The 13795-nt window shown below is 49.0% G+C and overlaps 1 protein-coding gene across 12 annotated transcripts in view; it reads left to right on the top strand.

The window, feature by feature from the left end:
* The window catches only part of LOC145504679 (protein FAM163A), a 110711-nt gene that overhangs the window by 18988 nt on the left and 77928 nt on the right, over positions 1–13795 (top strand). For 4 of the 12 annotated variants that reach the window (XM_081485917.1, XM_081485918.1, XM_081485923.1 and 1 more), the window contains exon 1: positions 1347–1541. The exons of 4 other annotated variants lie outside the window; for them this stretch is intronic. The gene's annotated coding sequence lies outside the window, so the exon portion shown is untranslated. Of the gene's footprint in view, positions 1–1346; positions 1542–1683; positions 1970–13795 lie in introns of those variants that run through there. 4 more of the 12 variants (XM_081485922.1, XM_081485920.1, XM_081485921.1 and 1 more) reach the window with 2 other exon arrangements.

The following is a 13795-nucleotide window of genomic DNA, read 5'->3' as shown; positions in this document are numbered from 1 at the left end:
CTTTATGTGCTGTGTTGAGTTGCTCAGTTGTGTCGGACTCTATGCGATCCCATGGACTGTAGCCTGCCAGGGTCCTCTGTCCATGGGGATTCTCCTGGCAAGAATACTGGGGAGGGTTGCCATGCCCTCCTTCAGGGAATCTTCCCAACCCAGGGATCGAACCCAGGTCTCTCGCATTGCAGGCGGATTCCCTACGGTCTGAGCCACCAGGGAAGCCCGGTCATCTCAACTCTGAGCCACCAGGGAAGCTCCTATAAAAACTTTATAAGAGGATGATTTAACGAGAAGTCTTGGGCACCCTTAACGTTTTCTCCTTGTACTATGAGAAAGAGCTCTGCTTCTTCTTCCCTGCCTTTTCCTGCCAAATCTTGCCAGCCCAACCCTGATCACACACTGACTCCCTCCCTGCCCAGCCCACGAGGACCGGGTACCCCTCAACGGCGGGGATATCAGGTGTCACTGGGCTTTCAATGACAAGTGCGGGCCAGAATTAGGAAAACAGATGAGCTGTTCAGGCGGCTCTCGAGGCCAAGTCCAGTGGACAGCGACACATCCCGGTCCTTACGACTGTCATTCTCCCAGGGTTTTCCGCGCTGGACCCAATCTGTACGTAGCATACCAAGTCCCCTGAGCCAGCCTTCCTAGGGCGCCTGACTCCGAGTTTCCATTTTTTTTAAGGCAAAAAGGCAGGGAAGCCTCTTTGGAAGGCAACCATCTGAGCTGTTTCATCTCTTCCCTTCGCCCTGGAGCAGGCAGCCTCTCTAGCAGGGGATTCTCCCAGGATGCGGGCCAGCACCAATCAGGACGCTCGGCACCTGCCCCCAGTGCCCGCACCTGGAGGGACGATGAGGTTCTCGGCTCCGGGCAGGGCCAGTCCTCCGAGCGCCGAGGAGGGCGGAGGAGCCTCACGTGGGCCTCCCCAGCCCGGGGCGCCCGGAAGGACGCGCGCAGACCCCGTGGGAGCCCAACCCCGGAGCCGCAGCTGAGCCGCTCGGCAGAGGTAAAGAGTAAGGCGTCAATCCAAGCCGAGGTTCCCAGAAGGAGGCAGAAGGGAGGGCGCGCGGCGGGCGGAGGACCACGCGGGGCGCCCGGCTTTGCGCCGGGATGCTCCCGGCCAGCGCGTACTTTCGAGGGCGCCTCCGAAGCCGGGTAAGCGCGCCCCGGGATCGCCGCCCTCTGCCCATCCTCTCTTGGCCTTGGCCATGCCCAGCTGGCTCTGGGCACCCCGTCACCTCTCTCGCTCGGCGCCAGAGCAGCTCTCTCGGAGGAGGTGGGGGCGGGGGGATGTCTCTGGCCTCGTGGCCAGGCCCCCCGGGTCCCGCGGTCCCCGCCCCGGGGCGGGCCTTGCCGGGTCCCTGCCCGCGGCCGCACGTCCGCCGCCCGCCTCGGCTCGGCCTCGCCGACCTTCTCCGCGGCGCTTTCCGCACGGAGGGACCCCCACACGGACGCGACTGCTGCGCCTCGGCGCCCGCGAGCTCCCGGGGACCATGCGGCTGCCCCGGCCCGCGACACGGCTGGCCGCGAGGTCTCGCCGGGCGTGCGTGAGTGAGCCGGGCTCGGAGCGGGTACTGAGGACCCAGGGTGGATGGAAACGGTCCGTCCACGCGGCTGGGTCGGTCCAAAGCGCGCGGGCGCCCCCAGGCCAGCCTTGCAATTTGGGCTCGATGTGCTGACGGTTTTCCTGAAGTTTTCAAAATAAGTCGGGCGGAGGTGCGTTCGCGAAGCCGGTTCGGCCTCGGTGGTCCAGGATTGCCGGGGGCTGACTGCCTGCCTCGGGGACAGAGAAATCGGACTGTCACCCAGGCCGCTGTCCGCCTCGTCCTGGGCCCCGGGGCCGGAGTCCAGCCCCGCATCCCTCGGGCAGCGCGCGGGCAGGAGGGCGCGGCGGGTCTGGCTGGAGGCGCCGGCCACATCGGAGCTCCGCTCAGCGGCCGGGAGGAGGGTTTGGCTCGTGTAGAGACATCCGGAGGTGAGCGGAAAGCAGTGTCGGGGTGATTCCCCCCATTCTGCTGTTTGCGCTCCCGTAACTCGGAAGTCTGGCTGGGATGGACGAGTAGAGCGTCCAGCGCGGCGCCTGGGAGACCCTCAGCGCGGGGATAGAGGGCTTCCTGGCTGCTCTGCGCCTCCCAAGGCGTCGAAGGAGGGCAGGGGTGGAGAGCTGTCTTCTCTGTCGGTGTCTTTGGGCTATTTACACCATCCATGCTTTTCTGCCTCATCTGGGCATTGCTTTTCTCTGGGGCCCTGCAAGTTTGCTCCAACTAATGTGGCAGAGATGCGGATCGGGGGGCCGGTGTCCAGCGCGCAGGCTGGGGCCCCCCGCAATCAGTTGAGGCACTTTCTCTCGTCCTTTCCAGTCCGCCCAGCTGCGGACCGGGAGGACCTGAGTTGCGGGGAGGGTGGTTTCCACTAGCAGGACTCTGCTGCGATCCTAAGGAGGCAGCAGTGTAACTGACACCGGTCGCTGTCTACAGTCTGATCTCCGTACCCTGCCAGGTCTCCCCCACCACCACCACCTCCCGTGGGTCTGAGCCCACGTTTTATACGTGTGAGAGACAAACAATGTTGGATTCCAGATCCAGCAAGTTCACTTTGCCTGCGATCCGCTAGGATCTGGAGTCTCGGGCGGGGAGGGTGGAGGGGCAGGGGGGTGGTGCGGAAGGCCGCTTTATTTCTGTGCTAATGAAGTACTTGAAATTACACTTGAATCTTGCTCCTTTCCTTCAGACTGACAGAGGTGGACCTAGGGGAAGGAAAGAGCAAAGGAACATTCTCTGAAAGCAATTGTAATTTCTCAGACGTCTCCCAGGAGGGTCCAGCTCCCATGCAGGAGATCTAAGCCAACAGAATACAGACATGCGGGGTCAGCTCGGCACTCATGTAGTTTCCGGAGGTTCAGCCAGGGCATTAGACATCGGCAGCAGGGTCCTCCTCACAATTCCCTCACTGTTATAATTCCTGCCATCCTGGGGATGGGGGGTAATGAAATGAGACAGGACCATGCGTGAATGGAAAGTCTCAAGTTCTTTGGGAGGAAGGGGTATTATATGCATAGATAGAAGCCTAGCTGTGAACATCACTGAGATTCCTGCCAAAGCTAGAAATCTGCATGTAGTTGACCTCATCAAAAATAGTGCTTCTGGAAGCTAAGGTGGGGCTCTGCTGCTGATGAGAGCAAGTCCTTCATGTTTTGCTCAAGGATCTCTGTTTTGTCTCTGACTTGCCCATCTGTAATTGGAAATGAGCTCTGCCTAGACCAGAGAGCCCTCAGCCTGAATACAAACGTCTTCTGGCAGCAGAGGATCCTGGCACAGAAACAGCCCACCCCTCACCCAGAGACCCTGCAGGGGATTTTAGTGAGCTCTCCTGTTAACTTTGGAAGGAGCCTGGGGTGACTTACAGGAGGAGCTGGGAATCCTCCGGGTGGCCATTTAACAAAAGAGCCTTTTGCCCTGGCTGGGCAATTCAGGTCCTGTCAATTGTGAAAAGTGCCCTGAGGTTTAGAATCTGGCCTGATGGTTATTAACACTAATGAAAGCTGCTGCTGTTTGCTAACTACCTTCGGTGTACCAGAGATAAGGCTTTGCAAAAGACCAGTATTATGATCCCCATATTTCATGGAAATATGAAATTTCATATTTAGGAAAGGTTAAGCAATTTGCTAAGATCGTAAAGCTCTTCAGTGGTAAAGCTGTGCCTGGAACCCAGGTCTGTCTGATTCTGTCTCCGTTCCTTTCACAGGGCAACTCTCCTCCCCCTAAGAACAGACACACATGTGGGAGCTGAAAATACAGAACATTGTGAATAAAGACTGTTATTTGTAGGTCCAAGGGATGTTTGTGACCCTGTTAGACTTCAGAGGAAGTGCTGGCCTGGTAAAACTGTATGCTCTTTTCTCCCTCTAGGACTCAGGCATTTAACTCATACAAAACAGATTAATTTCTTTAGTATGTAAAGAGTAAACTGCAATGACATTTATTTACCGTTCAGTTAGCAAACATCAAAAAGATGGATAAACTGCTGATGAGATTCTGAGAAAACAGGCAGTTTCATACATTGCTGGTCAACGAGTAAACTGGTACTACTCCCTTGGAGAGCATTTTAGACACATTTATCAATATTAGTAATGCCCATGCCATCTGACTCAGTGATTGCAACTTTAGGAATCTGATTTGCCCTTGTTCTTGCATGTGGCCACATAGACATGTATTCATTATAGTATTGTTTGAACAATGAAAGAACAACCTACATGCTCATCAAAGGGGGACTTGTACTTCCAGATAGTGGAATACTGTTCTGTTCATCCATTAAAAAAAAAAGATTTAGGAAGCTTACTATTAATATGTAACTGATATAGGACAGTTTTCAAGATAGGGGCTAAGTGGAAAACATGCACAGGATGTGTATAATATGCTGCTGTTCACGCTATAAAAGTGAAGGTAGAAGAAGCAGTTCAAGATATTTGCTTGTGTTTGCATAACCATACACACAAAAGCTAATAATATCTGTTGCCTCCAGGGAGAGTGGCCCTGTAAACTCTTTTATACATTTTTACTTTTGAATCATGTGAATGCATGAACTATTCTTAATAAAAACCTCTTTCCTTGCCCTGTGTCTGACATAGTCCCTCAAGCTCTTCTCCAGCTGAACAGTGTGGGGCAATATTCCCCCTAGCGTTGCTTGGTTCCCTTTGGGATATAAGCAAAAGTGCTATGAGACCGCACAGGGCCCATAGGCTCTGGGCCATCTAAAATTCCTTTGACTTCATGCAGGTTTTGCTTGGAAAGTTGGGATGAGAGGTGTTTTAGCCTCTCTGAACTGGGTAGGGGAGATATGATATCTCTAGCCTTGAAAACAAGATGAAGAAATACCAACTATCCTTTTTACTGCCATATTTGTTGTTGTTTAGTCGCTAAGTTGTGTCCAACTCTTTGGGACTCCATAGACTGTAGCCCACCAGCCTCCTCTGTCCATGGGATTTTCCAGGCAAAAATACTGGATATGGGTTGCCATTTCCTCCTCTAGGGGATCTTCCTGATCCAGGGATCGAACACACATCTCCTGCATTGACAGGTGGATTATTTACCACTGAGCCACCTGGGAGAGCTTTCAGGATGGGACTGCCCTACTGTTCCTCTATACAGAATAAAGCATCAGCACCTGGATAGCATTAAACAAGGGAGGGGAGGAACACTGTGGTTGAATTTCAGAAAGGGCAGAAGAGGTCTGTTTCTGGTGTTGCATTTGGACCTCAGGAAGGAGAGGAAGGGAGATATGCTTGAAAGAAAAGTTTTGAAAATTGTTCTGGGGTCTAGGAATGTATTATTGACCCAGAGGAGGAAGGAAAGATATTGATGCAGTTGTCCTTGCATCAATCACTATGTCCCCAGAAGCCCCTTTGGGTGCTCCCCATCTGCACAGATGCGCAGTTCAATTTCCCCCCATGCAGCCTGGAAGTCATTAGATGCACGAAGGTGGTTGGGGGCAGGTATTAGGCACTGATTTCCCTCCTTCAGGTAGGACAGGCTGTTGAATAGCAGAAGCAGTGGAAAAAAGGCTTGCTTCTAATCACATGAGAAGAGGCCCTCCCGCACTGTTACGTGGGAAGCGTTCATTGGGAGCTTTCTCTGTTCAGTTACTCTGCTGAGCACTCTGCCTACATTATCTCATTTAACCTCTTGATCAGGTACATGTGAGAACCCTTTGCCATCAAGCAACAACTTTATGCTCTCCTTTCAATGGCTTTTCCAATCTCTGCACGGTAACCTGCAACACAGGCATAGCGGCATCACAGAGGTGCTTGCAGACTCAGTTTGGGTTATAACAGCATGTGGATGAGCATTCCACGCTTTGATGGATGAGCTGGAATCTGTGCAGGCTGGATAGGTTTGTATAAAGCAGGGTTCAGGGACAAAGCAGTCAGTGCTCTTGGTTTGGATTTTCCTCTTTCTTGTTTCTGTCTCTGTGTGTGCATTAGGGCTGGCCTGAGTGGGCTGCAAGTGTGATGTTCCCTGGGGATGGGGGGAGGAGGAGGGGTTGTCTCTGCTTTAGTCCAGATACCAGTGGTGTGGAGGGCTGTGAGGATGTACTTGGGAGGCCCAAGGTCTGCAGTCAAGAAGGGAGATGAGCAGAGTGGCCCCTGAGCCCTAGATCTGTGCTGGGAGTCTGTCTGCTGTTTGGAAAAACAAAACAAAACAAAACAGCCTGCGAGCTGAGAGCCTTGCTCACTGCAAACCTTTCTTCTCCCACGCAGCTCACTGGCTAGGGCTCACCTCTGACTCCCATTCCACTTCAAAAAGAGGCAGCTTGAATTTTTCTCCAAATAAATTCTGGAGCACACCGGTTCCTTCTCTATGCTGCGGTTGCCGATAGGGGTGAGAGCAAGAAGCTGGATGGGAGTCGCAACTAAGGCTGTCAGGACCCAGCCAGAAGGTGGGAAAGCCAGATACCCCATCTATGGATATTTTTAAAAAGTCACCTTATGACAAACACAAAGATGCTATTTACATATGTACTAGTAGTGGATGATCAGCCTAACACACTTCAATTCAGAAAATGCCTATTGTTCAAGGCACTGGGGAGACAGAAAGGCAAGCAGAGCTTTGTCTCCAGATCTGAGTTGCTGGCAAGGCAATCTGAGAGAGAAACATTCATGTCAGCAGCAGGACTTTGCAGACCAAGGAAGTCAACGCCAAGCAGAGGAACAGGCGGCATGCTGTCACATGCAGGGGCTAGGGTGAGTCAGGCTGCCACGGTAACTCTGATAGATAATGAAGGTCTTTTTGGAGGAGGTGAGTTTTGAACCGAGCCTTGAAGGTGAAGTATGATTTTGACAGATAAGCTCAGGAGAAAGGGCAGAAGTGGCTAAGAGAACAGCTTGGGCAAAGGCACAGGATTATGATAGAATGTGGAATGTTTAGAGATACACTCCTATCAGTAACACGTCATGATTTACCCAACTTCTGCCTCAAGCACATAGCATTTTCAGATGCTTAGAGAATAAAACGCTGTAGCCCCATTAAATAGGTGGTCACTATGATTTTTTTTTTTTATTATTCTTTTTTGGCGGTAAAATCAACAGGGCTCAATGATGGATTAGATATTAGAAGTGAAACACCCAAGGACAAGCCTTGTAAAGCTATAATAGGTTTGTATCAGATTCATTGTACTTTAAAGAAAAAATAGTGATATTTTGCATATGTGAAATTTATGTGTCTGTTGTATCACAGCACTGTGTCACTGAGTTGTTCAACTGGGAGGCAGTGGAGCATAGAAGGAAGAGTACTGGGACCAAGGATGTAGGTTCTGTCTCACTATTTTGCTTATTCATTTATTCAGTCACCCATTTATTCCTTCATTCAACAAACATGATCCATGTGCCTGGGCCACATGCTGGGATCATTGGGGAGATGTAGGAGTAGGGGAGAGAGAAAGAGAGAGAGAGGGAGGGGAACGTAAGGAGGGAGCGAGAGAGAAAGAGAAAGGGGGAAACAAAAGGAAAAGCCATGGTTCCTGTACCCTCCAGGAACTTGCAGTACATGGAGGAGATCATAGGAGGAGGTGATAAATATAAAAATAGGGACAAAGGGCAATGGGAGAAGCTAGTTGCTAAAATGAATAACCAACCTGATAAATTGTATGAGATACCTCCAAGAGAACAAATCAGAAAGCTAAAAACTTTCAGTGGGTCTCAAATACTTGTTCATGTAGTAAAACCCATGGGAATCATGGTGCTCTTTAAAGAACCCCATGAAATATTTATATAGTAAAATGGCTGAATGTATAATTTTGAACTAAATCCGAGAGCATCCTATGCCAGACTCTATCACAGGCATAGAATTGTAGGTGTCACATTTTAAGAAAACTTTCTGAAACAAAAACTTTAAATTGAGAATATTCTGTCAGCTCATTTTTTCTCCCTGAGAATTGAGGAATGACTGCCAGGTTTCTATTTTAGTGCAGGAAACCCTCAGTCCAGCTGGTAGAACATCAGGCCTCCACAGGAGCCTAGTTTTGGCAGTTCGAAGGTTATGGATGACTTTAACAAGGGCAATTTCAGAGTGAGGAGGCCAGAAGCTAGTTAGAGTTGAGTTGAAAAGTGAGGATGGCATTTTCGAGATGTTAACAAGTATTTATTGAATGTCATAGGGGATGCCATGTTTAGTTTAGTTGCTCAGTCGTGTCCAACCCTTTGTGACCCCATGGACTGCAGCACGCCAGGCCTCCCTGTCCATCACCAACTCTCAGAGTTTGCTCAAACTCATGTCCATTGAGTCGGTGATGCCATCCAACCATCTCATCCTCTGTCGTCCCCTTCTCCTCCTACCTTCAATCTTTCCCAGCATCAGGATCTTTTCTAATGAGTCAGTTCTTTGCATCAGGTGGCCAAAGTATTGGAGTTTCAGCTTCAGCATCAGTCCTTCCAATGAATATTCAGGACTGATTTCCTTAGGATTGACTGGTTGGATTTCCTTGCAGTCCAAGGGACTCTCAAGAGTCTTCTCCAATACCACAGTCCAAAAGCATCAATTCCTCAGTGCTCAGCTTCCTTTAGGGTCCAACTCTCACGTCATACATGACTACTGGAAAAACCATAGCTTTGACTAGACGGACCTTTGTTGGCAAAGTAATGTCTCTGCTTTTTAATATGCTGTCTAGGTTGGTCATAACTTTTCTTCCAAGGAGCAAGCGTCTTTTAATTTCATGGCTGCAGTCGCCATCTGCAGTGATTTTGGAGTCCCCCCCTCCCAAAAAGGTCTGTCACTGTTTCCCCATCTATTTTCCGTGAAGTGATGGGACCAGATGCCATGTTGAGCGGGGACAAAATCCAAAACAGTCAAAGCCCCAGCCCCCATGGGGCTTGAAGTCATTGGGAGGAAACAGATTTGTCACAAGGGCAATATAAAGTGACACGGTGATAAAAGCTATAAAGTAGAGGCACATGGTGAGCTTCCCTGGTGGCTCAGTCAGTAAAGAATCCACCTGCAATGCAAGAGACCTGAGTTCAATCCCTGGTTCGGAAAGATCCCTTGGAGGAGGAAATAGCAACCCACTCCAGTGTTCTTGCCTGGGAAATCCCATGGGCAGAGGAGCCTGACAGGCTATAGTCCATGGGTCGCAAGAGTCAGACACAACTTAGCGACTAAACCACCAGCACTGGAGGCATGTGGTACATTATAAGAGGGTTTCATGGATGGTCTGAGGCCACTCAAGGAGGACATGGGAAGTCATCCTGAGGGAATGCTGACTGAGCTGAAACCTGAAGAGTGAGCAGGAGTTAAGGATGTGAGGGGACTTTGGGAACTGGGAGAGAGTATTCTAGAAATGGAGAAAGGCTGTGGCTACAGGAAACATGGTATGTTAAGAGGCCAAAGGCCAGTGGGCTGGGGCGCAGAGAGAGAGAGAGAGAGAGGGACAAGCACATGAGATGATCAGGAGAGGCAGAAATGAGTTAGAACATGCAGAGTCTGACTGGCCACAGGTAAGGACTTGATGTTGTTTCTAAAGCAGTGGGTAGTCACTGAAGCAGGAGGGCGACATAGTCAGATTCTCCGTTTCAAAGAGATCTCACTGGTTGCATAATGTGGATCGTCTGTTTGAAGTGGTCAAGAGTATATCCAGTGAGATCAATCAGGAGACTCTTGAAGTAGTCCAGGTGAAAGACGACAGTTGTTTAGACTGGAATGTAGGTAGTAGACGTGGAAAGAAGTAGGCAGATTTGAGAGGTCTAGAGGATAAAAGAGGGTAAAAGGAACGGGAAATGGTGGTTTGGATGTGAGAGTTGAGAGGAAAGTATTGTGGATAAGTCCTAGGCTCCCAGTTTCGTGTGGTGGACGGTGGTACCATTCCCTGAGATAGGATATAGTGGGGGAGGACAAGACTTCAGGGCAAACATCATGAGTTCAACCTCAACCATGCTGTACTGGAGAAGCCTTTGAATCATCTGAAGTGGGATGTTTGAGAAGTCTGGGCAGGAAATATGCCACTTGTAAGTCATCAACATCTGGGGGTCATAGAAACCATGGCATGGATGAGGCTGCCTAGGGACTGAAGATAGGCTCAGAAGAAAAGGCCTAAAACTGAGTAGAGTAGGATGATCCTGAAAAGTAGACAGAGAAGGATGATCCAGAGAGATAGGATAAAAAACAGGAGGTGAAAACTTCATGAAAGCCAAAAGCAGAGTGTTTCCTGAAGAAAATAGAAACCAGAGGTGGTGCTGGGAAGTGAGTTAACATGAGCACCAATAAAGGTCCATTGGCTTTAGAAACATGGATATTATAAGTGATTTTAAGCAAGAACTTCAGTGATGTGATAAACAAAAGTCAGATTGTAGTTGATGGAGGAAAAAGTGGAAAGTGAGGAAATGGACACAGCTTATAGAAATGTCTTTCCAGATGTTTGGCTGTGATGGAGAGAGAGGGTAGTTTCATTGCTTTAGAAGGAGTCAGTTGAGCACATTTAAATGCCAATGGAAAGGGTCCAGTTGAATGGAGAAGTTAGAGGTTACAGGAAGGATAATTCATAATGTGAGGTTCCTAAGAAGATGAGAGGACAGCACTGAATGTGCAGGTGGAGGGACTGGCCTCAGGATGGAGAGGGACCGCTCTTGGAGGTAACTGGAGAGGGGGAGGGTAGGATAAGAGTGAGTGCTGGAATGCTTGTAAGTGCTGCTGGCAAGATGAGGATGTTGCCATCGATAATGAGAAGCTGGAATGCTTGTAAGTGCTGGTGGCAAGATGAGGATGTTGCCATCGATAATGAGAAGAAAGAGGGGATAGAGAGGAGATGAGTGAAGGGCATTCTTTTAGAATGGGTGTGATGAGGACAGTGAAGAGAGAAAGGGTGATGACAGTAGAGAAAGAAGATAGTATCGAAGCACTTATTAGCTGTGTGACCTTGAGCCTGTTTTCTTACCTATCAGATGAGGATAATAACCATGATGCCTCCTCCATAGAGTTGTGCCTGGCACATAGAAAGTGATCAATAAATGCAAGCTACTCTTTTAACTTTTATCCTCATTGTCAGTGGCTAGCACAGTGCTGAACGGTGGCTAGCACAGTAATTGGTTTTAGTATGAAATAGTCATCAATAGTCCCAGGTAGTTAGTAGCTCAGAAGTAGATGGCCACCTCTCCATCTCCCGCTTGTCTCACATCCCATCTCTGAGGCACCCATCTCTTTCTTCTCCAAGCACTTGGAAGCTTTTCTACTTGCTTAATGCTGAGGGATTTGTACATGGTGCTTAGCCAGGGCAGATTCTATTAGGGGATTTAATCATATGGGCAGGGCATGGAGCCAGGGTGAAAAGAGAAGAGGTTCAATTAATTCGAGAGCCCAATCTCCTCCGACCTCATTCATATCCAGAGGACAGAGCATCTGCAGAACTCATTCCTTCATTCCTTTCAGAATGTCTATTGAAGCCAACTTCGCATCAGGCCTGCATCCGGTACTGAGATACAGAGATGAATAGGAATGGTTCCTGCTCTCCTCCTATTAATCTGATCAGAAAAATGTTATAATGACTGTGTCACATGCTGGGAGCACAGGAGAAAGAGCCCATAACTGTGCCCAGACAAGGCAGGGAAGCCTTTCCAGAATGGGTAGTGTTTGAGCTAGAACGTGAAGATGAAAGTCTTTGCAGACAAGAAGGGAACATCTTTGCAGACAAGGAAGGAGGCCTTGCAGGCAGAGGGAGGCCCAGGAGTCTCAAGAGATGGCAGGAGGAACTGGAAACTGCATATAATCCAGTAATGTCAGAAAAGGAAATGTTAGATTATGAAGATGAGTTGAGAGACTGGATGGAGCCTGGCATGCTGCCTCCTGGGCTAAGGACCTAGACTTGCACCAGTAGGAGATGTGGAGCCACGGTCGATTTTTGATAGAGGCAGAGTGATTGGTCAGGAGACAGTAGTGGTAGTCTAGGTGAGGGCTGACCAGAGAACGAGTTTCAGTGACATGGGTCCGAGGTACGATCACCTTAGTGGATGAGTAAAAAGAAATTAAAAGCCATTGGCATTAAGGAAGTCACGGAAATTTGAGGCTAGGCTGTTAGAGAGGTCATCTTCGTACACGTTGAAACTTTCTGGGATGATGGCAGAAGCTTAGATGATGAGACAATTGCTAAAGTCCTCAGTGAGTGAGGGAGCATCAGTGATGGGGCAGGGGGTAGAATGAAGAATAATCAAATAGCATAGAGATCTCAAAGGAATAAGGGTTTTTTGCAAGATAATGGAAATCAAACACTCTAGACTCTACTTCTGGAGAGCAGAATAGACTCATGGAAGATTTTAACTGTTGCTTTTGTCCCAGGTGAGGCAGCCATCATAAAACAGGACATATTTCTAAGGTGCCAGGCCACTGCTTGAGGACACCATGCAACACTACAGATGGGTACCCACAGATTCAAGGTCTCAGAAATCAGCTGAGTGGTCACGATGACTCCACAAGCCAAGATGTTGTCCTTGGTGGAGTCCCTTTCCCAACCTCTCAAAGAACATTTCCAGTCTCTTTGCTGAGGTCTTGTCCTCCCACTGGGGCAAAGGATTTGGGCAAACTGCCTCCCTCATCTCAAGGTGCTGGCTGTTCAACACCTGTCTTCTCTTGGCAGATGGGTTTCATTGCTGACTTACTTCTTTGTTGGGCATCCACTCTGTACCTAGGCTGTGCCGGGCACATTGGAGAATTCAGAAAACTACCAGACATGGTCCATGCCCTCAAGAAATCACTCTGTCTAATTAGAAAAGCTAGACTGGTACACCTGGAGTAGTAAGAGCAATAGTAAGAAGCTGTGTCCAGACAGTCAGGAAAGGAGATACAGGTACTGAGCTATCTAGTCGAGTTCAGGCAGGTGGAAGAGAGTAAGGAACCTGGAAAGAGCTTCCAATTTTTGGATGAGGGAGGAGGCTTGGACAGTGGTGGTGCCATTCACAAAGACAGGAAGTTCAATAGTGGAGATCCTTGGTGGGGACATGAAGACCTCTGATTTGGACATGGAGAATTTGTAGGCTTATTTAGGTGGAGACAGATGTGGATCTCATTTGTCTATGTTGATGCAATGGCATGATCCAAGCGGGCATCAAGAATAAATGTTTTGGGTGTTCCCTGGTGGCCTAGTGGTTCAGATTCCATGCTTTCACTGCTGTGGCCTGGGTTCAATCCTTGTTTAGGGAACTGAGATCCCACAAGCCACACAGGACAGTTAAAAAACATGAGGAGCCAAAAAGGGAGAAGGGAGGGAGGTTCAAAAGGGAGGGGATATACCTATGGCTGATTCACGTTGAGGTTTGACAGAAAACAAAAAATTCTGTAAAGCAATTATCCTTCAATAAAAAAATAAATTAAAAAAAAAAAAGACACGAGGAGCCAAATGAAGACAATGGTAATAAAAGGATGAAGAAGACTCAAACTCTAGAAACAGTTAAGATAAAAATAGATAAGATTTGGTGATTGATCAGATGTGAGGGAAGAGGTTGGGATGACTTACAAGTTACTGGGCATGGGGACTGGGTAGATGGTGCCTGTGTGCTTAGTTGCTCAGTTGTGTCCCTTCGGTCGTATCCCGCCAGGCTCCTCTGTTCTTGGGATTCTCCAGGCAAGAATATTAGAGTGGGTTGCCTTGCCCTCCTCCAGGGGATCTTCGCCACCCAGGGGTTGAACCCGGGTCTCCTGCATTGCAGGCAGATTCTTTACCATCTGAGCCACCAGGGAGGCCCAGTTAGACGGTAGTACCATTAATTAGGAGGAGAAAGGCAAGAGGAAAACACTTTGCAGAGGAGAGCAGGTAAAACGATAAGGGCTGT

This window comes from Giraffa tippelskirchi, chromosome 5 (genome assembly GCF_054371585.1).
Source record: "Giraffa tippelskirchi isolate mGirTip1 chromosome 5, T2T-mGirTip1v1.2.pri, whole genome shotgun sequence".
NCBI lineage: Eukaryota > Metazoa > Chordata > Mammalia > Artiodactyla > Giraffidae > Giraffa > Giraffa tippelskirchi.
This window is presented reverse-complemented; position numbering and strand designations above follow the sequence as displayed.